The sequence below is a fragment of the Ochotona curzoniae genome, unplaced genomic scaffold (genome assembly GCF_017591425.1).
Source record: "Ochotona curzoniae isolate NIBS_2020 unplaced genomic scaffold, NIBS_Ocur_1.0 contig_1302, whole genome shotgun sequence".
NCBI lineage: Eukaryota > Metazoa > Chordata > Mammalia > Lagomorpha > Ochotonidae > Ochotona > Ochotona curzoniae.
The window spans coordinates 15,193,642-15,217,486 of NW_024465035.1; positions in this window are offsets into that span (position 1 = coordinate 15,193,642).

Sequence of the window (23,845 nt, forward strand, 5' to 3'; positions counted from 1 at the left end):
CAATCCAAAGCCAGGAGCCTCTTCCAGGTCTCCCACACGGGTGCAGGGTCCCAAAGCTTTGGGCCGTCCTCGACTGCTTTCCCTGGCCACAGGCAGGGAGCTGGATGGGAAGCGAGGCTGCTGGGATTAGAACCAGCGCCCATATGGGATCCCGGGCGTGCAAGGCGAGGACCTTAACCACTGCGCCATCGTGCCGGCCCAACTGCTAGCTTTTGTGCAATCCCGTGAGAGACTCTGTGCCAGAGGCATTCAGCCATCCTGCCCAATCCCGAGTGCTTTCTTTCGTGAAGCAGGGGCAACTGGCAACTCGGTACTAGAGAGCTGAAGTTTCATGACTTTTACCTGTTTGAGTCCTTCTCATGACTATTGACCAGCTTTTCATATCCTGAAGATGCGAAACAGGGAAAAATAAGAGAGTTTAAGATAAGTTAAAAAAAAATGTACCGGTGTAATATTGACAAAAGATGCAGCATTGTGGTATTGACATATAGAAAAATGGAACAGATTACAGTCTAGAAATTGTTCTGCATGAGAATAACCAATTGATCTTTGACACGATGCAAAGGCATTTCAAGAGAGCTTCCTACATCTGATTAGTTTCCTAAATTAGTTTCTTATTGCTGCTATAAAATAGAACCATAAACTTAGTGGCTGAAAACAGCTCCTATTTATTATCTCATGCTTCTGGAAATCAGAAGTTTGAAATGGGACTCGGAGGCTAAAATCAGTGTCAGGGGGCCGTGTTACAGCGCTGATGGGGCATGCGAGTCCCAGCTCCCTGCGAGTGTGCCTGGAGAAGCAGCGGGAGGTGACTCAAGGGCTTAGTCCCTTCTGTTCACACTGGAGACCTGAAAGGAGTTCCCAGGATGACCCAGACTCAGACACAGTCATCTGGGGAGTAAACCATTAGGCGGAACTCGCTCACTCGCTCTCTCTCTCTCTCTCTCTCTCCCCCTTTCACTCTATTCCTCTGTCTCTATCACTCGTCCTTTCAAGTAAATAAATAAAATGTTAGGGGGCTAGCATTTTGGTGTAGCGGATAAAGCCGCTGCCTGCAATATCAGCCTCCCATGGGGTCCCAGTTCACGACCTGGCTGCCCCACGAGTAATCTGGGAAGGCGACAGGAGATGGCTCAAATGCTTGGGCCCCTGCACCCATGGGGGAGACCCAGAAGAAGCTCCAGGTTCCTGGCTTCAGACCCTCCCAGCTCCAGCCAAAGCAACCATTTGGGGAGTGAACCAGTACATCTCTCTCTCTCTCTCCTTTTCTCTATAACTGTGACTTTCAGATCCAAATAAATTAGTCTTAAAAGAAAGAGACAGCGGGCCCAGTGCAATGGTTCAATTGACTAAATTCTCACCTTCAAGTGCCAGTATTCCATATGGGCACTGGTTCATGTCCCTGCTGTTCCACTTCCCTGCTTGTGGCCTGGGAACGCAATAGAGGATGGCCCAAGTCCTCGGGACGCCTGTACCCACGTGTGAGACCTAGAAGAAGCTCCTGGCTCCTGGCTTCAGAGGGGCTCAGTTTTAGCCACTGTGGCCGCTTGGGGAGTGAATCAGCAGATAGAAGATCTTTGTCTCTCCTTCTCTCTGTAATACTGCCTTCCCAATAAAAATAAATAAATCTTAAGGGAGAGATAGGTGTTGTGGCCCTGTGAGCAGGCTACCTCTTCAGACACCAGCATCCCGTATCAGAGCAACAGTTCAAGTCTCAGCTGCCCCACTTCTAAACCAGTTCCCTGCAACATACCGAATAAGCAAAGTAATAGGGCCCGGCGCAGTAGCCTAGCGGCTAAAGTCCTCACCTTGAACGTGCCGGTTCTAATTCCAGTGGCTCCACTTCCCATCCAGCTCCCTGCTTGTGACCTGGGAAAGAAGTCGAGCACGGTCCAAAGCCTTGGGATTCTGCATCTACTGGATCTGGAAGAAGCTCCTGGATCCTGGATCCTGGCTTTGGATTGGCTCAGCTCCAGCCATTATGGTCACTTGGGGAGTGAATCATCAGACAGAAGATCTTCCTCTCTGTCTTTCCTCCTCTCTGTATGTCTGACTTTCCAATGATAATTTTTAAAACCCTAAAAAAATAAAAAGAAGAAGAAGAAAAAGCAATGGGTAATGGTTCAAACCCTTGGGTTCTTGCTGCCCAGGTGAGAGACACCTCTCTTTTTAAATGTAGGGGGCGCCAACTCTTAGATCTATAGATAAAGAAATGAGAATCTTTTGCTTCTTAGGAATACATACATACATATTTATATATAAAACACTGCTCAGATCATACATGGGTCAGTTGGGAAACACCGCAAAGAAAACAACTGCCCATCACAGCGTGCTGTTCCCCAGCACGGGACAACTAGGGAACATCCAGTCCTCCCCAGCCGATTGTGGCAATGAGAAAGTTACAATTCTTGCCTAGATTTCAAAGGTTTCTTTGCATACGTATCTTTCTTTCTGGGAACATGGAGGTTTCTTTCTTTTTTTCCCCACCACCCCCTCTTGTGTGTACCTGTGATATTTGGTGGCGTTGGCAATCGGCTGCTCTGTTCTCGGGGCGTGCCTGCTGGGCACTGGGAAGGCTGCTGTGCTCACTACCTAAAGTACCACTGAGGGGCCGGCATTGCAGTGTAGCGGTACACCAGCCACTGGATATGCTGGCATCCCAGATGGGCACCAGTTCATGTTCCAGCTGTTCCACTTCTGATGCAGCTCCCTGCTTATGGCCTGGGAAAGCAGTGGAGGATGGTCCAAGTCCTTGGGTCTCTGCAGCCATGTAGGGGACCTGGGAAAAGCTCCTGGCCCATAGCTTTGGCCTTGGCCCAACCCTGGTTACTGTAGCTGCTTGGGTGAGCTAGCAGATGGAAGAACGCTCTCTGTGTGACTGTGTGTCATATCGTCGGGAGCTGTATGACGGCGTGTAAGCCTAAGTCCATGAGGTGACAGTCTATAAACCTAATCAACTGTGCAAGCAAAACCCAGGGGTGGTGAGAAAAAAAAATTGTATCTCAGTGCGGTCATCTTTCCAGACCTGGGTTGGAATAGCAGGAGTTCAGACAACTATGTTTCAATTTCTAAAATTTATTTATTTTCTTTTTATTAGAAAGGCAGATTTACAGAGAGAAGAGACAGAAAGATGTCCCATCCACTGGTTCGCTCCCCAAATGGCCAGAGCTGAGCCAATCGGAAACCAGGAGCCAGGAGCTTCTTCCAGATCTCCCATGTGAGTGTGGAACTGGAGGATTACCCAGCTGAGCCACTGCACCAGCCCCAATAGCAAACCAATCTCTTACATAAAACTGACTCGCTGATTGGAGAGAGCAGTGCAGCCAGCCCTCCAAGTGTAGTCACTGGTCTCAGGAGGTCATTTGTTCTAGAAGCACTCCAAGCAGGGGAGAGCCCACTCGGCCATCATACAAATTCCCTGAATAATTTGGTTAGCATCACTGATCAATCAAAGGAAGGCCATGCTCGCACTGACCAACCATGAACTTGGAAATGAGTTGAACTACATCACTCAGGCTTAACTTCAATTCAGAACAACTTATTTAATCCCTGCCTGAGTGCCAAGAATCAAACAACAGCTGCCCAGCTCCTTTCTCTGAGTTTTACAATAATTGCCTGCTTAAAAAGATGTATATATTGGGGCCCGGCGCGGTGGCGCAAGTGGTTAAAGGTCCTCGCCTTGCACACCCGGGATCCCATATGGGCGCCGGTTCTAATCCCAGCAGCCCCGCTTCCCTTCCAGCTCCCTGCCTGTGGCCTGGGAAAGCAGTCGAGGACGGCCCAAAGCTTTGGGACCCTGCACCCGCGTGGGAGACCCGGAAGAGGCTCCTGGCTTTGGATCGGCATAGTGTCGGCCCATTGCGCTCACTTGGGGAGTGAATCATCGGACGGAAGATCTTCCTCTCTGTCTCTCCTCTCTGTATAGCCGCCTTTCCAATGAAAAAATAATAAAAATAAATCTTTAAAAAAAATGTATATATTGGACCTGGCATGGTAGTCCAGCATTTAAAGTCCTCGCCTTGCACGCACCGGGATCCCATATGAGTGTCAATTCTAATCCCGGCAGCCCTGCTTCCCATCCAGCTCCCTGTTTGTACCTGGGAAGGCAGTGGAGGACGACCTAAAGCCTTGGGACCCTGCACCTACATGGGAGACCCAGAAGGAGTTCCTGGTTCCCGGCTTCGGATAGGCGCTGCTGCAGCTGCTGTGACCATTTGGGGGTGAATCAAAGGACAGAAGATCTTCCTCTCTGTCTCTCCTCCTCTCTGTATATCTGACTTTCCAATAAAAATAAAACAAATCTTTCTTAAAATATTTATTTGCTTACTTGAAAGGCAGCAATATCCAGAGAGAGACAGAGATCTTCCACCTGCTGGTTCACTGCCCAAAAGGCCACACTGGTTGGAATTGGGCCAAGGCAAAGCCAGGAGCCGGGAGCCTCTTCTGGTTTTCCCATGAGGGGTAGCACTTGGCCATTTTCTGCTGCTCTTCCAGGGAGGTGGACCAGAAGTGGAACATCTGGGACTTGAACCGGTGCCCTTATGGGATGCCAGTGCTATCGATGACAGCTTTACCCACTATGGCACAGAAGCCTACTTTCTAGAATCTTCTGATCCGTAGCAGACACGTTGTCCACTGCGCCACTGGCCTGCACCTGGACGCCTGCTTTCCTCCACCACCCCGTTATCAGTAACTGCTTTTCTGCACGTCAGCTGAGCAGACCCAGGGGTGAGAGTTCCGTGGCAACTCCCCAAGTAGTTCTGGGGGCTCTCTCAACAATTCTTAGACAGAGTCTTGGACATGGAACTCCAAAGATCCTGTCCTCCTTGATTCTGTCTCACGGCCATGACCTTGGGAGATGGGGACCACCTAAAGCTCCTGGTGTGATCCCAGCTGGGCAAACAAGAAGCTGATCAGTGTGCAGGAACGGGCCTGTGGCTGGGGAGCGTTGCAGGGTGCGCGAGGGCCTGTTGGTGGCGCTGGAGTCCTCAGGTGGAGCTCTGTGTTCAGGACCCAGTAGTGCCACCTTCAGCCAGGATGCGTCCCAGCCCTTCCCACACGCTCCCCTGGGCTCCTCTGGCTGGCTGGGCTCCTCCGCCCCTCGCTGCCTGGTTGGCACGTTCTGACCCACGATCCCACACCGCCAATCAAATGGTAATCATAGCTCCCCGTGAGGGTCTCCGGCAAGGCAAGCGTTTCACATCTGCCATCACATTTCATTATGCTAAATTACACCTTCCAGAGGTAAAATCAGGACTCTCAGACAAACGGGAAATGAATACACGGGAAGGCTCTCTATTCTGCTCCCTAATTAACAGAGAAACCAGTAAGCTATTAAAACTGGTTTACATAAGAATTTGAACGACAGACGTTTCTGCGCGCTAGCAGACAAGATTAATTTGCGCTGCTACATGTGGAAACCGATGGTGTTGGTTTTCTGTAACTTAGCTTCCATTCTTAGAGCGGCATTTTTAACAAATGTTAAGAATGAATGTTTGGGGCCCGGTGCAGTAGCCTAGTGTTTAAAGTTCTCATCTTGCATGCCTGGGATCCCATAGGGGCGCCAGTTCTAATCCCGGCAGCTCCACTTCCCATCCAGCTCCCTGCTTGTGTCTGGGAAAACAGTTGAGGACAGCCCAGATCCTTGGGACTCTGCACCTGTGTGGAAGACCTGGAAGAAGATCCGGGCTCCTGGCTTCAAATCAGCTCAGATCCAACCGCTGCACCAGCTCGGTGCTGCTCTGGCTGTTGTGCTCACTTGGGGAGTGAATCAGCGGATGAAAGATCTTCCTCTCTGTATATCTGACTTTCTTTTTTTTTTTTTTTAAGATTCATTTATTTATTTTTTTTTAAAGATTTATTTTTATTATTTTTTCATTGGAAAGGCGGATATACAGAGAGAAGAGACAGAGAGGAAGATCTTCCGTCCGATGATTCACTCCCCAAGTGAGTGCAACGGGCCGATACTATGCCGATCCGAAGCCAGGAGCCTCTTCCGGGTCTCCCACATGGGTGCAGGTTCCCAAAGCTTTGGGAACGTCCTCAACTGCTTTCCCAAGCCACAGGCAGGGAGCTGGAAGGGAAGCGGGGCTGCCGGGATTAGAACCGGCGCCCATATGGGATCCCGGGCGTGCTAGGCGAGGACCTTTAACCACTTGCGCCACCGCGCCGGGCCCAAAGATTCATTTATTTTTATTGCAAAGTGAGATATACAGAGAGGAGGAGAGACAGCGAGGAAGATCTTCCGTCTGATGATTCACTCCCCAAGTGACCACAACGGCTGATACTGCGCTGATCCAAAGCCAGGAGCCAGGAACCTCCTCCGGGTCTCCCACACGGTTGCAGGGTCCCAAGGCTTTGGACCGTCCTCGACTGCTTTCCCAGGCCACAAGCAGGGAGCTGGATGGGAAGTGGAGCTGCCGGGATTAGAACCAGCGCCCCTATGGGATCCCTGCGCGTTCAAGGCGAAGACTTTAGCCACTAGGCCACACCGCCAGGCCCTGACTTTGTAATAAAATAAGATGTTTGGTAGAGGTTAAGGTACTACTTGGGAAACTCACAGCCCGTATCATCGTGTCTGGGTTCAAATCCTGTTTCCTCCACTCCTCATTCCAGCTTCCTGTTAATGTGCAACCTGGGAGGCAGCAGGTACAGGCTCCAATAATTGGCTCTCTGCCGCCCACGTGGGAGACTGGAGCTGACTTCTGGCTTCCTGGCTTTGGCCTGGCCAGGTTAGAGCTACTGCAAGCATTTAGAGCGTACATCAGAGACGGGAGATGTTTGTTTCTGTCCCTCTGTCACTCTATCTTTCTACATCTTTCAAATACATAATTAAGCCTAGTCAGTGGCAAGTCCACCAATGTGCCCAGCACATGCAACCAGAGATCCTGGAAGCCCCCTAAGCAGGGACCAGCACCCCTTGAAACTACACCCTGTAGTTTCTTAATTTGCTTTCACAGTTCTTAAAACAAATTTGAGAGGCAAAGTTAGATAGATTGATCGATTGATTTTTCTATCTGCTAGTCCATTCCGCCAAGTAACCACAGTAGCCAAGAGCCAGGATCTCAAGTCCTGAACTCCTATATGAATGGCAAGAACCCAACTCGCCGAGCTGCCAGGGGTTCCAACAGGGGTTCCAACTGGCCGGCAGCTGGAGCCAGCAGCAGAGCCACGTATCCAGCATCCAGTTGTGGAACCTGGATTGGTCGATTTATTTGAGAAAAGAGCTACAGAGAGAAGGAGACGAGAGGGATCTTCCACCTGCTGGTCCACTCCCCAGATGACTGCATCAGCAGGGGCTGGGCCGCGCCGGAGCAGGAACCGACAACTCCATCTGGATGTTGTGTGTTGGTACAGGGGCCCAAGCCTGTGGGCCATCCTCTGCTGCATTAACAGGGAGCCGAATCAGAGGCGGAGGGAATGGGGCTTGAGTCAGTACTGCAGTATGGAATGTGGGCAGAGCAACACTGGCCCCAAGAGCATGGCCTTCTCAACTTGCTCCCTGTAGTCCTTTTAAATCAATTCTAAACTTTGGACAGATTTCCCCCCCTCTCTCTGACAGGCACAGCCCCCTGAAATGAAGACAAGTGTGCTCGATTGAATGTTGGCTTCATTGCAGAGACGGAAGCACGGAAGGTCACCTGTGATGAGTTAGCGGCAGGTCAGGGCCCACAACAGCTTGGACTGTCCACCCTCAAGCTAAACCACGTGAGTTCAAAGTTGCTGGCACCTAGGCACCCTGCCTGGCTCCTGGCGGTCTACTTAGGGAAAGCACCACTTGTTCATTCCTTTAGTCACCCATTTCACAGATCCTGCTTTGACCCTGGCTGTCAGCAGCCAAGCTCTGCCCCGGGGAATCGTCCATCAGGATTGCTGTTTCAGACTCTGGGTGAGACTGGGATGCTTCATGCCATTGTTGTTTCTTTTTAAAATATATTTATTTGTTTGTTTTTATTCAAAAGGAGAGGAGGAAAAAGAGAGAAATCGTCATCCATCCACTGATACACTCTCCAAATGGTCTCAACGGCCAGAGTTGAGCCAATCCAAAACCAGGGGCCAGGAGCTTCTTTTGGGTCTCCCACGTGGGTGCAGGATCCCAAGGACTTGGGCCATCCTCCACAGCTTTCCTAGGCCACAGACAAGGGGCTGGGTGGGAAGTGGAGCAGCTGGAACACAAACCGGCACCCATATGGGATCCTGGCGCTTGCAAGGCGAGGATTAGCCTATTACTGTTTTATTTGAAAGGCAGAGAGAGAGTGACGGAGATATTCCATTTGCCACTTTATTCCGCAAATGCTAAACGCTGACCTGAGCTGAAGCCTGGATCCCAGAACGCCATCCGAGTCTTCCCAGGTGAGTGGGAGAGACCCAGGCGGCGGAGCCATCACTGCTACTTAGTATGCATTAGCAGGAAGCTGGAATGGGGAGCGGAGGCGGGACTTGACTCAAACACTCTAACATTGGCTGTAGCGGTCCTGAGTGACAACTCCTGCAGCAAATACCTGCCTGCCTGCTCTTCATAGTCTACAACTTCTGAGAAAAAAAAACAACAACAACAACTTCCCGATAAGTAAGAAATCAATACTTACTGCACTAGAAGAAGAGTTTTGGGGGACCCTTTGATGCTGCATTGTGCCCTTGGAAGAACTCGTAATTACTGACTTTGGAGCTCATTGCCTTTTCCTGGCAGCCGAAGGGCAGGTGGACATCAGTGTTCAGGTGCCACATCTCAGTCGGATCGCATCGTTACACCACAGCGTGAGAGGAGCTTCAAGGGGGTTGCATTCAGATGTAACGTAGTGGAGGCAGGCCGCTGCAGGAGGCGGACCTCCAAGCTCTGGAAGGGGACCGTGGCAGCGTAGCCAGGGCTTTAAGCAAAGGCACGGGATGTCTAGAATGCTGGGGAGACCTGCAGACCACAGTTCATTACAAGTGAAGTTCAGACTCCGCTACCAGCTAAGGCCGGAAAGCACGGATCATCTTGGGAGTGACTATACCTCGGCCGCTTGCCCAGGCACCTGTTCCGCAGAGCTGAGCCCTGGCGGAGAGTGGAGCCACTCTGTAATTGCTTTCCTACCTGCTCCCTCCCCGACTCCCACTCTGGTTCCTGAGGGCCTGCAAGAAGCACCACCAGTGCTGAGTGTAGAAAAGGGAAGTGAGACCCAAGTGGGAATATGGCCACATGACTACACAGCGTCCTCTAGCGGCAGAACCGGGTCACAATATCTCCACGTTCAGTCCAGGGTCTTGTCCTCACAGAGGGAAGAATTCAAAGCAGAAGCAGGATTGATTCAAAAGAGAGACAGAGTGAATGTGCACTCACGCGTGGGTGTGATATGGGTTAGAAGGCGCCAAGCTTTCTGGGAGTTTCCCAGTGCCTCCACGTGGCGTTTAGCTGCCACATCACAGCGGCAACTCCTCCCTCCTAATAAACACCCGTGCATCATGGGGCAGGGGGCCTACTTGACTGACAGGTGAGGAGGCGGAGTTACAGCACAGAGCTGTGCAGAAGACAAGGTTCCAGCTGTTTGCTCTGGCTTAACTCCCTGCCTAGTTCCCCCATATCAGGCTGTACTGTTCAAGAGGTTAGGATGGAACGGGCTGTGCACACGAAGGAGCATCCTCCCACTGGTCTCTCACTGGCCCTGCCGGAGTGGAAGTGCCCTGAGATGCCAGCCTCCAGGGCTTGAAGCCAGCTGGAGAGTCGGGGAGAACTGTGGGTTGGCAGGGGTAGAGTGGAACATTCCAGTCCAGGGGTGGATGCTAAGATGTGGGTTGCAAAGCAAAAGAAGATCTGAAGCCAGCCAGGAACCTCCTCCAGGTCTCCCACATGGGTGCAAGGTTCCAAACCACTGGGCTGTCCTTGACTGCTTTCCCAGGCCACAAGCAGGGAGCTGGATTGGAAAGTGGAGCTGCCAGGATTAGAACTGACGCCCATATGGAATGCCAGCACATTCAAGGTGAGGACTTTAGCCACTAGGCCACGGCGCCGGGCCCAGCTTTTCTTTTTCAAAGCCCATCTTCATTCATGGGCATTTATCCTTGCATCCAAAAAAGATGTTACACTTCCCGGGAGGGAAGAAAAGTCCCACTGGAATACTTACTAGATCTGCATGAGTGCTTTGACTAGAGAGACGAGAATAAGCATGCTTCCAACATTAAGTCACCTAGTCCAATATTCTCAAGCGATTCAGACAACCCTCTACTTCCTTTTCAAAATGCTCAACTGGTCTCCAAAGAGGTTTGTTAAAACGGAGTTATTTATCTGAAAGGTGGAGAGCGAGACGGGCAGATTTCTTTTCATTGGTTGGCTTACTCCTAAAACGTTGTCAAGAGCTGGGGCCGGGGCCAGGCTCAGGTCAGCAACCTCACGTGCGTCTTCCAAATGGCGGCAGGCACCCAGGCACATGAGGTACCACCTGCAGCGTCCCCGCTTGTGCATCAGCAGGAAGCTGAAATTGGAGCTTGAGCCGCGGGACATAGATGCAGCTAATCTGATTGGACAGGAGATCCAGGCAGCCTCCCAACCAGGCCAGACACCCGCTGGTATATTGCTTCCTAAATACTTCCTACTTTTTTTTTTCACTGTGTGAAGGATATCACACTTTCCATTCTATCTTAGAATTGTTTGTTGCCGATGTAAAGAATGGACACAGGGCCCAGTGCGGTGGTGCAGTGGTTAAGGTCCTCGCCTTGCACGCCCGGGATCCCATATGGGCACCGGTTCTAATCCCGGCAGCCCTGCTTCCCTTCCAGCTCCCTGCCTATGGCCCGGGAAAGCAGTTGAGGACAGCCCAAAGCTTTGGGACCCTGCACCCATGTGGGAGACCTGGAAGAGGCTCCTGGTTTCGGATCGGCATAGCATCAGCCGTTGCGCTCACTTGGGGAGTGAATCATCGGACGGAAGATCTTCCTCTCTGTCTCTCCTCTCTGTATATCCGCCTTTCCAATAAAAATAAAATAAATCTTTAAAAAAAAAAAGAATGGACACTATTGTGTTTCATGATTTTTTTTCCAGTGACCTTGTTACATTCTTATCAAGCCTAATTGTTTATCCGTTCCGTTGGATTTCCCGCACAGTTGAGTATGTCATCTGCAAACAGCAGCAGTTTCATCTCTCTGTCTCCTAGCTCCTCATGTTTCATTTCTGCTTGCCGTCTTTCCGCACCGGCTAGAGCCATCAATATGGTGCCGAACGCGGCGGGGATGGCAGGCGTTTCTGCTGGCTTTCTGAGCTTGCGGGGAGACTCCTATAAAGCTTTCATTTGCATAATATATTCCCGCTCACTCTCATCCAGCCCTCCCGTCTTCCGTGATGTCTTTGCTCCGTTTCCCTAGCAAACAGAACCAAAGCAAATGGTGGCATGCTAAAAAAAGTGAACCTAGGGAAGCCAACGTCAAGGTTAGAGGTACTTTAGGAAATAAAGGTGAGCTGAGAAAATACACAGATTGCACTCACAGCTTCACCCTGCCAGGAGCGGGAGCACACTGCAGGGACACTAAGATGCTGATTTAAACAGCAAGCAGTACGTCAGGTTAAAATGAGGAATGTTTTTCTACTGGACGCTTCGCATGGTCTGGCTACCAGAGGTGGCAGCCAGTTCCAGGAGGCCTTAACCCCTTACACGTGTGGATGCACTTCGTGGCTCCTCACTCGTATCTAGAAAACTCTAGACTTCCGTTCAATCCGGCCAGGACAAGGGTACAGTGACCCTGGACTTTGGAGCAGCACTGTCACCAAATGTGTGCTCCAGAAACTCCAGGGGTGGGCACCGTAGGGCGCTGGCATCCCAGGTGGGCACTGGTTCAAGCCCCAGCTGCTCCACTTCCCATCCAGCTCCTTGCTTGTGGCCTGAGAAAACAGCAGAAGATGGTCCAGGTTCTCGGTCCCTGTCCGCACAGTGGCTATTTTTTTTTTTTAAGATTTATTTATTTTTATTGGAAAGACAGATATACAGAGAGGTGGAGAGACAGGAAGATCTTCTGTCCGATGGTTCACTCCCCAAGTGGCCACAACGGCTGGAGCTGAGCCAATCCGAAGCCAACAGCCAGGAGCTTCTTCCACGTCTCCCACGCGGGTGCAGGGTCCCAAGGCTTTGGGCCGTCCTCGACTGCTTTCCCGGGCCACAGGCAGGGAGCTGGATGGGAAGCAGGGCTGCCGGGATCAGAACCGGCGCCCCTATGGGATCCCAGCACATTCAAGGTGAGGACCTTAACTACTACACTATTGCACCGGGCCCCAACTGTGGCTATTTGTGAAAATGAACCATTAGATGGAAAATTTGGTGGTTCAGCCTTTCAAATATGTGTGATTATATACATATATATTTTTAAAAAAAACCACCAAACATCAGAGGATGGCTCATCATCACTCACGCAGACCTTCTTTCTTCAGGGGAGAGCTTGATGGCTTCAGAGTCACCTTTGCAAATGGCTAAGACAGCCAGGCAGATCTGGGGGAGGCACAGAAACGAGGCCGCGTACAGAGAGCTTGACACGACTCCCAGACTGGAATTGGGTAAGACCAGGCACCTAAGCTCTCGTGATGGGACTGTCGAAGCACAGAGCCACTCCGAAGCAGGGACGGGGGGTGCCTCTTCAAGAGGTCCTAACCCCACGTGATCATACACACATACTGTGCCGCTTATATATTTATAGACATACTGTCGGATCTCATTAACTAATAGGCTCGTGTGCTGGAGGCGTGGCCTCCAGGTGGCAGTGTTGAGCTGGTGGCAGCTTTAGGAGGAGGGCTTGGTGCAAGGGAGGCTGGGAGCTGTGTGGGTGTGTCTTTGTCTTCCAAAAAACCAATTTTTTTTTTTCGGATATCTCTCTTTGAAAGTCAGAGTCATATGGAGAAAATGAGAGAGACACAGGGAGAGATCTTTCATCTGCTGACCCGCTCCCCGCGAATGGCTGCAATGAACCGGGCTGGGTCAGAACAAAGCCCAGGAGCCAGGAGTTTCATGTGGAACACAAACAGGCATCCATATGGGATCCTGGAGCATGCAAGGTGAGGACTTTAGCCACTAGGCTACCACACCTGGCTCTAAGAATCTTTTTTTAAAAAAATGTTAAAAAGATAAAAAGGTCTCTACCTACAAAGGAAACACGTAAATGTTGTGTCTTATTCCGTAGATTTTGCAGACTAGGTAAGTATCCTGGGAGAACGTTCGCGAAAGCATGTCCTGGCCCAGTGTCCCGTCCCCCTGCAGCATGGCGCCACCCTGAGTTTCCCGCCTTCCTCCCATATCTTTTTTTTTAATGATTTATTTTTATTATTATTTTTTTATTGGAAAGGTGGATATACAGAGTGGAGAGACAGATAGGAAGATCTTCCATCTGATGATTCACTCCCCAAGTGAGCGCAACGGCCGATGCTATGCCGATCTGAAGCCAGGAGCCTCTTCCGGATCTCCCACGCAGGTGCAGGGTCCCAAAGCTTTGGGCCATCCTCGACTGCTCTCCCGGGCCACAGGCAGGGAGCTGGATGGGAAGTGGGGCTGCCGGGATTAGAACCGGCGTCCATATGGGATCCCGGGCGTGCAAGGCGAGGACCTTTAACCACTTGCGCCACCGCGCCGGGCCCCTTCCTCCCATATCTTAAAAAAAAAAAAGAATGGAATAGACAACAGTGCTGGCACAGTGGTGTAGTTAACACAAACAAATGTGGCATTAACCAGGCCCACGATGCCACCAGCTACTGGCTGCTTCTCTCCCAGCACTGCGACACTTGCCTAGGTACAAGGCAGCCTAGGCAGTTGGCAACTGCTGGGGTGGGATCTGGTTTCCAAAGCTCTGCCTCCCAGCCCGTGGCTGGTGCTTTAGGACACCCACAGGGCACGGGTGCGGAACCCACAGGACCTGGCTGTGGCTCCCGGCTGTGTCCCAACACAGGTGTGTGACGCCAGGTGAGCCGTTTCACTTCTCACCTGCTCAGATGAAGAGTTTCGATTTTAGGTGTTAGCTAATTCTTTAGACCCTCCGGTTCCATTACCCTTGGGGAATTGTCAATGACTCCATTCGTGTGTCACACAGGAGAAGAATTTCCAATAAACACACTGTAAAGAGGCAGATGTCTGGCTTAAGGGGTTAAGATGCCCACGTCTTGCTTAGCTCCAGCTCCCGACTCCAGCTTCCTGCTAACGCAGTCCGTGGGAGGCAGGAGCGGACGGCTCCAGCGATTGTCAAGCCAGGAGACCTCGAGTTTCCAGCCTCCAGTTTCAGTGTAGGCCAGGCCCAGTCAATGTTGTTGAATATTTGGAAAGTGAACCAGCAGGCGGGAGCTTTCTCTCTCTCTCTGCCTTGTTCTGTCTGTCGCTGTCTCACTGCCGCTCTGATTAACTTGTGAAAATGCTACCCATGGGCAGGCACCGAGTGCGATGGTTAAGATGCTGTTTGGGACGCCCACATTACATAATGGAGTCCTTGGCTTAAGCCTTGGCTCCTCTGCTTCCAATCCAGCTCCTAGCACCCCGGGAGGGGGCAGGTCACAATGGCCCCAGTACGTTGGTCCCTGCTAGCCTCACTGGATACCCAGATGCAGTGGCCAAGCCCCTGGTTCCAGTCTGACCCAGCCCCAGCCCCACTGTGGTCAGCCTTCCAGGAGTGAATCGGCAGGTGGGAAGAGGGTCTCTCTCTCTAATCCCCTCCTCCTTGTCTCTTAGCCTTTCCAATTAAAATGACAGCAAAACCACTCTTAATGCTATAAACATGCAGAATGGTGCCTTTGAAGAGATCTTTTTCTTCTTCTTCTTCTTTAAAAGATTTGTTTATTTTTATTTGAAAGGCAGATTTACAGAGAAGAGGAGAGACAGGAAGATCTTCCATCTACTGGTTCACTCCCGAAGAGACCCCACAGCCAGAGCTGACTTGATCCAGAGTCAAGAGCCAGGAGCCTCTTCTGGGTCTCCCACATGGGTGCCGGGTCCCAAGGCCTTGGGTCATCCTCAACTGCTCTCCCAGGCCACAAGCAGGGAGCTGGATGGGAAGTGAAGCAGCTGGGATATGAACTGGCGCCCATATGGGATCCTGGTGCATGCAAGGTGAGGACTTTAGCCACTAGGCTACCACACCAGGCCACTGAAAGAGATCTGTTTTAACAGGAAGCTGTATACCAACAGCTGAGTTGGACGTCTGATACACTGTATTCATTAACAAACTCCCCCGAATGTTTAAAGATTTTTTTCTGAGTGAGCACCTTGGGCATAAATGAATACAAACAAAAAAGCAAAGAACTGAACAGTGGATGGTATTTCAGGACACCTCACAGGGTTCCAGCATGGAGAATGAAGAGAAGGAAGAAAAAACTTAAATTCAATAGATAAGAATAGAGAGGTTAACAAGAGAGACAACAGACAAAAAGGAAGAGGAATGGGGAAAGACGGAATTCCAATTTTAAAGCAACATCCCATTCCCCACCCCTTCCGCTCACTTCCATGGAACTGAGTTTAGCAAGTCGAATCCAGCATGGGCCACCGGCTGTGGCTGGATGAAGGATGGACAGGGCATCCATTAGCAAAGTCCACCCGCATTTCCCCAATCAGCCGCCAGAGGGTGGTGCATCCCATCCAATGCAACCCGTACTTGGGAAGACAGCGGGGGGCCCCAGGAACAGGCATCTTCTCTAATTTAACTATCATTGCTAATGGCTTCACCCAGTTATGATTCAAGAATGGACGAGCCTTGCCACTGCTTTGAGCTAAGTCTTCAAGCTCGAGTGGGAAATCACAAATGGATCATACTTGGCTGTTTTTCTCATTTCATTTTTTTTTTTTTCCATCAGCATGTTTTCAAAGTTTTTATCTATGGTGTGGCAAGCACCGATTCTGTACATTTGCTTTTACGGCTGAACAGAATGCCGCTGTACGGACACACGTGGGGCTCGCCAGTTCACTGAATCATGCCCAGTTGGGTTGTGTTGTTGTTGGAATAACGCTGAAAGTCTTTCTTACGGGAGAGACACCAAAAGATGGAAAATGGAGGAGATTTTATTCAGGCTACTGCAACCAGCAGCGCCTTATCCATGAGGAGCATCTGAAGGAAAAATGGAGAAGCATCAGTGAATCTTTTTAAAGAATTTCTAATTCGGGAGGCAGAGTTGTGGTATAGCACATAAAGCCACCACCTGCAGCACTGGGATCCCAAAGGGGCAACTTTTGGAGTCTTGGCTGCTCCATTTCCCATCCAGCTCCCTGCTTATGTCCTGGGAAAGCAGTGGAGGATGGTCCAAAGCCTTGGGAACCTGCACCTGCTTGGGAGACACGGAAGATCTTGGCTCCTTGTGTCAGCTCAGCCCTGGCTATTGTGGCCACTTGGAGCAGTGAACCAAGGGATGGAAAATCTTTCTCTCTGTACCTCGGCCTTTCAAATAAAATAAACACATCTTTAAAAAAATGTTTTAAAATTTCATTGAAAGGGCAGAAGAATAAAGAGGGGCAGAGACAGGGAGAGATCTTCCATCTGCAGGCTCACACTCCTCTTCCCCAAAAGGCCGTAACAGTCAGGTCTGAGCCAGGCTGAAGCCAGGAGCCAGGAGCTCCGTCTGGGTCCCCCATGTGGGTGTGCAGGGGTTCACGCACCTGGGTCATTTTCTGCTGCTTTCCAAGGTGCAGTGGCAGGAAGCTACACCAGAAACAGAACAGCTGAACTTGAACCTGAACTCTGATATGAGATGGCAACAAAAACGGCAGTGACTTAACCTGCAGTTTCCCAACACTGGCCTCGAGCTCTGGAGTGTGTGTGTGTGTGTGTGAATGCCTTGGAATTTTCTTTCTGCAAAATAGCTTGTTTGCCCTTGAATACCAACAGACCATTTCTTCCTTTGAAATAGGAAGCCCATAACTTTCTGTGTGTTTGTTCGGCCTCAAGGCTCAGGCTAGAACCTGCAGGACAGAGCTAAGCAAACATGATGAGAACAAACAGGCAGCCTCAGCCGGGATCGCCGGAGGACAGCGTTCAGGCTTGTGCTGGTAAGGACTGAGTTGGGCTGACACTGTGATAGGACAGGTAAAGCCACCACTGGCCGCACTGGCATCCCACATGGATGCTAGTTCAAGACCTGGCTGCTCCACTTCGGATCCTGCTCCTTGCTAAGGTGCCTGGGAAAGCAGCGGAGGATGGCCCAAGCCCTTGGCTCATTCGCTTCCACAAGGGAGACCTGGAAGAAGTTCCTATCTCCTAGGTTTAGCTTGGCCCAGCCCTGGGCCGTTTGGGACATTTGCGGAGTGAGCCAATGGGTGGAAAATCTTGCTCTCTTTCTGTCTCTTCTTCTCTCCGTGCAACTGAGTTTCAAATAAATAAATCTTTTTAAAAGAGAGGAAGATGTTCCATCCAATAATTCACTCCCCAAGTGTCCGCAACAGCCGGTGCTGCACCGATCCAAAGCCAGGAAGGAGCCTAGAACTTGTTCCGGGTCTCCCACATGGGTGCAGGCTCCCAAGGTTTTGGGCCATCCTCTGCTGCTTTCTCAGGCCACAAGCAGGAAGCTGGATGGTAAATGAGGTGGCCAGGATTAGAACCAGCACCCATATGAGATCCCAGAACGTACAAGGTGAAGACTCTAGCCTCCAGGCTACTGCACCAGACTCAACTCAAACAATTTAAAAAATTGATTTTGGAGCTGGCCTTTCAAAGAGTTAAGCTACTGCTTGTTCAGCCATCACCTTAGGGCTCACGCATACGGGTCCCTGGGGGGTCAGTGCTCTGTCACAGTGAGTTAAAGCATGCAACACAGGCAACTCATATAAATGAGAGACACAAGGAGCTCTTACATTTGCTGGCTCACTCCCCAAATGACTGCAAAGGCCAGAGCTGAGCCAATCTGAAAGCCAGGAGCCGGGAGCCTCTTCCAGGTCTCCCATGTGGGTATAGGGTCCCAAGGACTGAGTCCTCTGCCACTTTCCCAGGTCACAGGCAGGGAGCTGCATTGGAAATGGAGCAGCCGGGACATGAACTGGTGCCCATGTGGGATGCCAGTGCTTGCAGGAGGAGGATCAGCCCGTGAGCCATCATGCTGGCGCCTCTCTCAGTAATTCTTTCAAATAATTGAATAAGTCTTGAAATTAGGTGCAGAGTTGCTGCCACCCATGTGAGAGACTAGAACCAAGTTCCCAGCCCCTGGCAGAGGGGGAGTAAACCGACCCTTAAGTACTTTCTCCATCTTTTGGTCACTCAGATAAACGATTAAGAGAAAGGAATGCATTCAGATTTTGCCGGAGTCCAGCTCCAGCTGAGTTCGGAACTCGAGAAGGGTGCGTGGATGAGGCCTAGAGAAAATAGACGGACCACTAGGATTCCAGGATCATAATGGACAATGCACAAAAGCTGTCCGCTTTGTTTATACAGAAACAAACTCTGGCTCAGACTTTTTACATCAAGGTCAAGTGGGTGTTTCTAAGGATAATTCTGCCATTTGTTTTACCTAAAAGCAATGGAAGTTCCTGCTACAATTCTTATCCTACAACTCAATCTTGTATCACAAAGAAAAGGGGAACCTAAAGAATGAGGAAAGAATGAAACCCTAAATATAGGTCCTTTGATTAGCGTAAGGTCAATGGGGACAACCAAGACAGTAGGAATAATAGAAGGCCCTTTTGCAAGACCTTATCATTAATATTAACCTCCAAGCTCACATTGAGTAAAAGGCCAACCTCACAGTAGCAAACAATGCCTGGATAGATTAGGATTCTTCTGCAGGGTGGTCCAGTGTCCATGCAAAGGAAGGTGGAGCTGCATTCAGGTGGTTGTAGAGACATCTGCCAGGCTCTGCCATACAGCGGGAAGTTCCTTGCAGCCCTGCCTGCAATGGAACAATGCCCTTCACACCTTCGTGTCCCCCACATCCACTGCACGGACCTCAGCAATGTATTATGCAGACCCTCACTCTGTCTCATGTTTTCACTTAAGCACAGTGCCTTCCAACGCATCTCTGTGGCCACAGCTAGTGTATGGGGCCGCCACTCGCTCTCACACACATGCACATACGTGAAGCTGATCTTTCTGTCAAGTGTCCTGTGGGTCGCAGCCATAATCTGAGAGCCACTATGCTTAGGAATGTGCACATAACAGGGTCTGATCTAAAATCCTGGTTTCTGCCTCTTCTAAGATTTTAAAAAAATTATTTGAAAGGCAGAGTTATGGAGAGAGGAAAGGAAAAGAGAGAGAAAATTTCCATCGACTGGGTCACTCCCAAAATGGCCACATGGGGCTGGGTCAAGGGCTTCTTTCAATCTCCCACAGGAGCCAGGAAAGTAGGCCAGGCTGCGCTGCTTTCCCAGGCACACTCACAGGAAGCTGGATTGCAAGCGGGGCAGCAAGGACTCGAACAGGCATCCATATGGATGCTGGCATGGCAGGCGGCAACGTAACCCACTACACAACAGTAACAACCCCTTTTCTCTTACAAACATTTTTCCTCCTCTAATTCCCTTCTCAGGACATGGTCTCCGTCATGACCCACTGGTAAACCAAACCCCTTAGCTCTGCCTCCTTCAATGTCTTCATCAATCAGAGGAGGCAATAGCAGTAGGCATCACAAACCCTGACTTGACAAAACGTGTATCGTGGACACATATACACACCTACAACCTACGTTGCAATACAACATTTTTCCTTCCTTTTTTCTGTAGTTTTGTACAATGAAATGTTTTTATTTGAAACACAGAAAGACAGGGACACAGAGAGATCTCTTCTCTGCTGCGTCACACCTCCCAAATGTCTCCACCAGCCAGAGTTGGGCCAGGACAAAGCCCGGAGAACAGACTCCCCCCTGGGCCTCCCATTCATAGAGGGGCGGGACCCAAGCCCCTGCACCACTGCCCGCTGCCTCCCAGATTACCCTCCAACAGGAAGCTGGACTGGCAGCAGAGTGGAGCTCTAAACCCGGGCACGCTCACGTGGACGCATAAGTCCCAAACAGCATCAAATACCCACCTCCTTGTTTGCATTTTTCGATATTTGGTTACACCCTACCTTTGTGTCGCCTGAGTCTGTTCTGTCCCAAGGACACCTGCCCCTTGGATGAAAAGTTGCAGGAGGGCTGGCAGAAAAATAGGACATGCAAAGTAGGGCACATTGTGAGTTTTCAGATCCTCTCGGGACAAAGACTTTCTAGAAGCCTGCTGCCCTCTGAATGACCAGGGCACTCCATCGGGACCCCAGCTGGCATCTACCTGCTTTTGACCTTGTGTTTGAGATACTGGAACACACATCATTTTTTTCTTTTTAACTGAAACTCCTTTTTTTTTTTTTTTAATTGTATTTACCTATTTTATTTGAAGGACAGAGTTACAGAGAGGTCTTCCTTCTGCTGGCTCACTCCCCAGACGGCCCCAATGGCTATAGAGTTGGGCCAATCCAACACCAGGTGTTGCTTCCAGATCTCCCAGGTGGAGGCAGGAACCTTGGGGCTGTTCTCTGCTGCTTTTGCAAGGCGCATTAGCAGGGAGCTGAGTCAGAAGTGAAACAGCCAGAGGGGACTTTACTGTCTACGCCAAGACGCCGGCTCCCGAACACTATAAGGAACATGAAAATATAATATAAAACTAAACCTGTAAACAAACGAGCTAGAGAGAAACTTCCTCTAGGGGACACCAGGCACTCGGTCTGGAATAGAGGAACCTGCTTCTTAGAGACACCAGACGGTTGGTGAGAGAATCTGGAAACACCTATGCATGCTGAGGACGCCTGAGGCTGCTCACGCAGGCTTGCATGCGAGCTAAGGACATGCACCAGGCCTGGTGGCTTCCAGGGCAGCCTCTGGAGCTGCATGGCCGAGCCCGGCTCCACGCCCCCAGCATTCTGGTGGACACACAGCCTCGGATTACTTCCCCAAAGGCTAAGGGGTTCCCGGGTTTCTGCAGCTGGGTTCTGCTCTCTTTGCTTTGCCTGGTTGATGCAGCTGCCTTTCAATCAGGTTAGTGCACCTGATCTTACCATTGGTTCCTCCTGACTGTATCCTCTGTGACTGCCTCTGGTTATATCTGAAGAGAGTTTAAGCATGTGCCATGCCAATAAATGACTGTTAAGGACAATAGTGACTCTTGTGGCTGTGTTAGAAAACTTCACAAGAGAAGTGCTCGTGCAAACACAACACTTAATCCTCCCGGTCTGTTCTCTGGCTGGGAAGGCGTTTCCTTTTGTTTCGCTCTGCTATCCCTGTCCCCCGCTGCCCTCGGAGTAGACTGACACCGCCCTTTAGAAAAGTACTGGGAGCCCCCTGCAATGGCCCAGTTGGCTCATCCTCCACCTTAAACGCTGGGATCCCGTATGGACACCAGTTCATGTCCCAGCTGCTCCACTTCCCATCCAGCTCCCTGCTTGTGGCCTGGGAAAGCAGTCGAGGACGGCCCAAAGCCTTGGGACCCTGTGCTGGGGTCCTTGCAGTGGATGTGGGGGGCACGAAGGTGTGAAGGGCATTGTTCCATTGCAGGCAGGGCTGCAAGGAACTTCCCGCTGTATGGCAGAGCCTGGCAGATGTCTCTACAACCACCTGAATGCAGTTCTACCTTCCTTTGCATGGACACTGGACCACCCTGCAGAAGAATCCTAATCCATCCAAGCATTGTTTGCTACTGTGGAGTTGTTTTTTTTACTCAATGTGAGCTTGGAGGTTAATATTAATGATAAGGTCTTGCAAAAGGGCCTTCTATTATTCCTACTGTCTTGGCTATCCTCATTGACCTTATGCTAATCAAGGGACCTATATTTAGGGTTTCATTCTTTCCTCATTCTTTAGGTTCCCCTTTTCTTTGTGATACAAGATTGAGTTGTAGGATAAGAATTGTAGCAGGAACTTCCATTGCTTTTAGGTAAAACAAATGGCAGAATTATCCTTAGAAACACCCACTTGACCTTGATGTAAAAAGTCTGAGCCAGAGTTTGACTGTTTCTGTATAAACAAAGCAGACAGCTTTTGTGCATTGTCCATTATGATCCTGGAATCCTAGTGGTCCGTCTATTTTCTCTAGGCCTCATCCACGCACCCTTCTCGAGTTCCGAACTCAGCTGGAGCTGGACTCCGACAACCCTGCACCCATGACTTAACACCTGGCTGGAAAAGAAGATAAAGCCTCAATGCACCTGTCACCTGCCTGGCCATCTTCCTCCCTCTCTCCTTCCATTTCACTTTCTTTCTTTTTTCCCAGAGAACAAGGCCCACTTGTGCTTCAGACAGTGCGTTCAGCAGTAACTGGGTACAGAACCTTCCAGTAAGCAGGGAGTGGTGGGGCTGAGCAGACCCAACACGGGTGGCACATGTCATGGGTGGGCTTCCCTCAGTGTCCTTGCTGGCAGCAGGGAGCAGCGCCCTTTGTCCCCTTTCTCTTCTGGAGGCACCTGCTTCCAGACATGCGCGATGCAAACCTAGGGTGGCTGTTGGAATCTCGCAGCAATGCTAGATCCCTGCAGACACCTCGCAAGTCCAGTGTGTCCTCCTGAGGAGTTCAACTTGACCGCCAAGGAGTCCATTAGCGGTAGCAGGAGAGAGCCAATAAAAATAAGGCGAAGCATCACCCTGCTCGGATTGGTACTCGTTGCCTACAGGGGAAGGTCGCCGAGCTGGAATAACCACGAGAAGACACAGCCCTTTCTGTTTGCTGGTAATGGGACACAGGGCAGTGATGAGGGCTACTTTATGTGTCCCGTAGCTTCAGGCACAACCGCTGGCAATCAACAAATAACTTTTTTGTAATAATAATAATGTCACGAGCAATAAATACTCCTACAGTGCCCATGAAAAGTAGCCCGTAAACCATCTCTTGAAATTGCTTTCCAGCCAGCTTCAAACACAGCTCTATTAAACCATTACATAAAATAGGAGAGAGCCTGTCATAAAGGGGGTGGGAGTCATGTGGGGGAAGGTTAGAGACTACATTTACAGGGTCTAAATCCTCCTAAGGAAGCAAGCGATAAAGCTGTACGGAGCACAACCCTGATGTTATGTAAAATATCCCGTTTGAAACGGCAGTTCATCCAACAGCAATCCTTCACCTCCAGGGAGTGCTAAGGGCATATGAAATCTCTTCGGAGAGGATATAGAAAAGTTGAAAATAATTGAGGCACACTTCAGTGAACTTCATCTATCAGTACAGTGTATTAGTTCACAGTTGGATCATTTCAGGGAAAGCAAGCCAGCGGCTTTGTTAGCTCTGAAGCGGACATGGGTATGCGTGAGGTCAAGGTTGCTGCGCGGACGCTTACATCTTTATAAATTGCACACGACATTTTATGTACTTATTTTTTTTTTTGAAGGGAGGGACTTATTCCACCTGCTGGCTCACTTCCATGGTGTCTACTACAGTCAAGGCTGGGACAGGCTAAAGTCAAACGTGGATCCCAAATCAACGCCATGGACCCAAGTGCTTGGCTAAGTGCTTGGCCGAATACTTGGCCTCATATCAGCAGGAAAAGCCACAGTTCAAACACGAGTTGGGGGCCCAGCATGATAGCCTAGCTGTTAAGGTCCCTGCCTTCAATGCACCAGGCTCCCATATGGGTGCCGGTTCTAATCCAGCTCCCTGCTTGTGGCCTGGGAAAGCAGTTGAGGACGACACAGAACTCAGAGCTTCTTCCAGGTTTCCCATGAGTTGTGAGGGCCCAAGCACTTGTACCATCTCCCACCACTTTTCCTAGGTGCATTAGCAGGGATCTGGATCAGAAGTGGAATAGCTGAGAGTTGGACTGGAGTCTGTGTAGGATGTCAGCGGCTTTTCCCACTAAGCCACAACACCACCCCTAAAGTCATTATTTTTTAAGAATTTGTTATTTATTTGAAAGGCAGAGTTACAGAGAGAAAGAGGAGAGAATCTCCATTTCCCGGTTCATTGCTCCCATGCCCGCATTGGCC